Raw genomic sequence first — 5,385 nt, 5'->3', positions numbered from 1 at the left:
TTTGGATAAGAGGCCAAAATCTTGCAAACACTGGGCCTCAGATTCTACCACCAATAGCAGAAAGGCTAGACACGGACAAACTAAAGAGTATAGGTGGCAGGTAGCTCAGGTCAGAGAACGTACACACAAAAAGAGGTAGTTCCAAGCGGTGTCATAGACTCAGAACTCAGTTCTGAAGTTTGATAACCCTGAGTCTGAAGTCAGAGGTTAGATTGCTCTGAAGCCTCCTCTCTACAGTTCACTGTTGTAGAATCTGAGAACTATGACACTGGGGAGGAATACCTGATATTCACAGCTATTTTCCTCCAACAAGAAGATCAGTACTTACAGGGCTTGGCAAGTAAAAAAAAAAAAAATGCTCTCCATCCTTCTGTTAAGATCTTTGTGCCTTTGTAGTTTTCACCATTCCCAACAGACCTGACATATCCTACAGACAAAAGTTTAACTACTCCACATGTACAAACTAGAGTCTCCTGCCCAGGCTTTTAGCACCATAGGGGACTGCAGAACTAAATATGAACAGCAGATGTTATGGTATATAAAGAAGAGATGCTACTGAAGTGAAGACAGTTCCAGCTGACTTAAAATTCTCAATAACAACATGAGCCACAGGAAGAAACAGTCTGAAAGTTCAGCTGAGACTTGCTCACCCTGTCCCATGCAAGTACCCAGACATCTCCCATTGAAGGAACCAGAGAGATGCTGGACTAACATTTCACCCCCTTTTTTTCCTTTGTCTTTCCTTCCCTGAACCTTCAGCTAGGTCTTTTTCCTCTTACTAAATGTTTTAGTGTGCTTTCATTTTATTTTGTTAAAATAATGTTTTATATCCTATTTATCTTCTGGAAATTTGGTAAAGAAAAGCTCCTGTGTTCTCACTTTTTAAACTTCTATTTTTTATTATTGTGCATATATATGCCGCAGACTGTGCTAAGATCAAAGGACCACTTTGTGGAGTCAGTTCCCTCCTTCCGCATTTATGCGGGTGGCAGTGACCAGTCCTGTGTGGCTTTAACAGATGTGCCATCTCACCAGCCCCTTTGCTATTATTTGGTCCCCTTCTTACATTTATCTAATTTGCTTTTCAACATTCTTTTTTTTTATGGTTCTTAAAGTATTCTTTATTAAGATCATTAAAAGTTGCAGAGACAACTTTATATTTTTATAAAGGCACAGGGAGACAGTTCTGATTAAAATATTCAAATTAAACAGTAACGTACAGTACAAAAGACAATTTAAATGCACATACAAACCCCCAATGTTTGATTCAAAAATATTTTGTCGCGTTTATTAATGGGCAATTATTGAAAATATAAATTGCTGCTGTATAATAAATATCTGAATGTGAACATCTTTATAGTAAAGAGAACAAAATATTTATTGCTTTTCACATACATATTTTTTCCCTGTAATTTAAAATTCCTAATTCTTTTACTATCTTCTCAGTCTTCTCCAAAGATAAAAGAAATTCCACATACTCTCTAATGGTGGTTATTCCTGAAGTAGCCATCACTCCCAGGAGCGCTTCTTCACTTCCTGCTCTGGCCTTCAACCCCGAGCGGCTGGTGCTACAGAGTTTTCCATCTGATGAAGGTTGGCCATTTGCAAAATATCTTGGAGCTTGTGGAAGAATGGTGGCTGTGAATTATGTTGGAGAAGAGCTGTGGAGTTACTTTAATGCACCATGGGAGAAAAGAGTTGACCTTGCTTGGCAGTTAATGGAAATAGCAGAACAGCTTACAAACAATGACTTTGAATTTGCACTCTACCTCCTGGATGGTCAGCTTTGACAATTTTGCGGTTGGTCCTCGAGATGGGAAGGTAATCATTGTGGATGCTGAAAATGTTTTAGTTGCTGACAAAAGATTAATTAGACAAAATAAGCCTGAGAATTGGGACGTATGGTATGAAAGCAAGTTCGATGACTGTGACAAGGAGGCTTGCTTGTCATTTTCAAAAGAAATTCTTTGTGCTCGCGTTACTGTGGACCACAATTACTATGCTGTTTGTCAAAACCTCCTATCTAGACATGCCACCCGGCGCGGCACTTCTGGAGGACTCCTTCATGATCCACCAAGTGAAATTGCCAAAGATGGCCGACTGGAGGCCTTGCTGGATGAGTGTGCCAACCCCAAAAAGCACAGGAGCTTTTCAACATTCTAAGTGAGAAATTTCTTTTCCTCTTTTCTTCTTTTATTTCTTCTTTATTTTTCTTGCTCTGCTCTCATTTTCTTCATTCCTCTATTTCCTAGTCCACTTTCTCTTTTCATTTCCTTGCCCTTGCTTCTTCCTTTTGTTTCTGTTCCCTGCCTGTTACACTTCATTTACCCATTTCCACAGTTAGCCTAAATAATATGTTTTAAATTTTGTGATACATCCTGCATTTATTTTGTCATTTTTTTGGTGGTCATTAGTGATGTAGGTAGGTGTCTTGTGTCATTTAATGCTGTTGCTGTTACATTCATTTGGTTTCTCCTCTATGCTAATATCAGAGTCAGCTGCTGCTTAAGGAACCTGCGAAATGACAACACAAGACTCTCCAGACAGACGCACCAATCACAACAGAGAAACATGAAGCAAAGTAATAAAAGTCCTCACAAGCACACCATGCCTCGACCACTCAGCTCAGTCATTCTGAGGAGGTAGAATGCCAGTAAAAGTGGAACAGCTGGAATTATCAGTGATCTGAGAGAGGATGCCCACGAGCATTTGAGTTCAATTCAAGACCTAATGAGCAAAGTAGTCAACATAGGGGAAGCCAGCAAAATGGGTGAGACAATCAGCAATGTGGAAGAATGGTGGTCACCGGCAATGCATTAAGTGTTGGGGAATCCAAATTTCATAAAATAAACACCAATGGGTAAAAAATTTAGATAGATAAATTGATCCTGATACAAAAATGGGTAATCTGCCACACAAACTAAAAATCAGTGAAGACTCTTCAGGAAAAAACCACATCAGATATCAAATTGTCTTAACAGATATTTAGAGAATATTCATTTCACCAAATAGGAAATATCCATTGTCTACTGCAACATGTGAAACCACTTCCACATACATTCTAGGCCATATTCAAGTTTAACAAATCAAAAATAATCAAAGTGATTTCTTGAATTTTATCACATCCTAGTAGAATTCCACAAGACGGAACTACCTAAATACAGCCTGAACAATACCCTCTTGAATATCAGTGGGTACTGGAAGAAACCATGGTTCAAACAGTAAATTTCCTAGAATCAAATAAAACTTAAAATCACAGTCTACCATAATCCCTGGGATTATTATAGTTTAGGGGTTTCTATGGAAAGTTTGTAACTATGAGTCCTCACATTTAAAAAAAATCACAAATAATTATAAACAAACAATCTAATGATACACCTCGTGGTCTTACAAAACAAGAAAAACCCAAATTCTAAAGCAGTGGGCAGTAAGAAATAATAAAGGGATGAGAAGTTAATTCACCACACGATGACAAAATGTTGCAATGAGTTCATTGAAATTCTGAGTTCTCTAACATCCTATCATAAGCAGAGTGGTTTGAGAAAATATTTTAAATATCGCTGTCTAAATTTTAGACATTATTTTCAAATGAGTTTTTTACAGAGTACTTAGAAAATCTACTTTCAAGTCACACTGCACTGCTTCAGAGGTACTGCAAGACTTTATAGCAGCACACATCCTCATCTCAGCTCTTTGGTCCATGAAACATTTGTCATCATTGATGACGTTGACTCATAAGCATGCACATATATCTCTGTGCACATAACATACACAAAGGTATTAGCATTATTTTGTGTGGTTTTCAGATCAATTAAAATTGAGAAAATAAGTTTGCATTTTACCTACACTTTTTCATTCCCTAGTGTTCTTTCTTATTGCAGAGATGTTTCAAGTCTATAGTATTTTCTTTCTTTCTGAACCATTTCTTTTAGCATCATTTTTTGCAAGGCAGATCTATCTAGTGATAGCAAACCCATATTTGTGTACCTGAGACAGTCTTTGCTTTCCCGTCAATTTTGAAACATAATTTTTAAAACGCTATGACTCTGTGGGGTTTGGTTGGATTTGTCGATTTGTCTTGGTTTAGAATAAGGTTATGTTGTTGTTTGTTTTTTGCTTTGCTTTTGTGAAGTTGGAGGCTGAATTAGGCATAACTATGGTGCTGAGGTATGTCTCCATCACAGCCCTGGTTTGTTAGTTTTTCAGTTTGAGTTCTGTTTTTATCCATGTTGCTCTTTCATTTCCTGGGTCTGTGGTTTGGTGTCTAATATTAGTTTGGGGGGGGGACATTCCTGGGCATGATTGACTTAAATTTTCCTTCTGGTCCTTTCTATACACATGCATTATATATTTATATTTGGGACGTGGTTATTAGATAATGTTTTTAACTTTTTAATCATTTTTCTCTTTCCTTTGTAGCCTTTGACATTTCAATTATTGCTTCTACAAGCTTAGGGTTTCTTCAGCTGTGGTCAGTCTATTGATGAGCCTGCATGGGTGCTTAATCCTTATTAGTCTTTTATTTTTGGCAGACATTTATAGTGTTTCTTATCATTTTAGTTTGACCAAGGTCATTTCTGTAGCTCTTGAATTATAATTATCTATTGGAGCCCAATGTGGTTTCCAGTGGGTACACAACTAAAGACTACAGCTTTCTTCTCCCTGAATCTATCAATAGCAAACAGTTCAGCCCTGAAGATGGAGGATGCCTTCCTCCATCTATGCCTGATTGTTGGTGTAAATCCTGTGCATAGAAACAACCGGGGCTACTTGAACTGATGGCCATAGAGAGGTAACACTGCTCTGTGAAGATTCAAATGAACAGCAATCACAAGCTAAACAGCTATGTTAGATAGAAAAAAAATGCATTTTCTAGGCACTATCACATAAAACTGAAACCTACATCAACACAACAAATACTGCTGGTGGTGTTTTCCTAAACTCTAGACAAGTCTTCTCTCTAGCTAGTTCTCACTGTCTCTGCCACTATTGTTTTGTTGGACCTTTCTTGCTGGACCATTCCTCTCCTCTTACCCCATCACCTGCTCTGAACAAGCTCAAACTCAGAGGAACAGTTTTCTACAATATGCTGAAATACACATGCAGTGACAAACATCGCAGTCATCAACCTACTTGTGACTGAAGAGACACCAAATAGATTCTGTAAGCGCTTTCCTTAGCTCTTATAGTTTTAGATCTGGAGTGCTGGTTGAGAACACAAACTCTGAACCTAGATTTCTTAAGTTCAAATCCCAGATCTACCATGTACCACCAAGCCCTTTAACTTAGTTATGTCTCAATTAGTGCATTTTGCACAATGGGAATAATATGACCCTTTCCTAGCTTTTGAGAAAATTAAGAGTTTAGAGATATATAGCTTTAATT

General features: G+C 37.7%; 1 pseudogene; it reads left to right on the top strand.

Moving 5' to 3' along the window:
- The first annotated feature begins 1,569 nt into the window (after positions 1-1,569).
- LOC102000627 lies at positions 1,570-2,163 on the top strand (annotated as a pseudogene).
- The last annotated feature ends 3,222 nt before the right edge of the window (positions 2,164-5,385 follow it).

This window comes from Microtus ochrogaster, chromosome 18, assembly GCF_000317375.1.
Source record: "Microtus ochrogaster isolate Prairie Vole_2 chromosome 18, MicOch1.0, whole genome shotgun sequence".
In the NCBI taxonomy this organism is placed as follows: Eukaryota; Metazoa; Chordata; class Mammalia; order Rodentia; family Cricetidae; genus Microtus; species Microtus ochrogaster.
The sequence above is the reverse complement of the archived record's forward strand: the minus strand, read 5'-3'. Positions and strand labels throughout refer to the sequence as shown.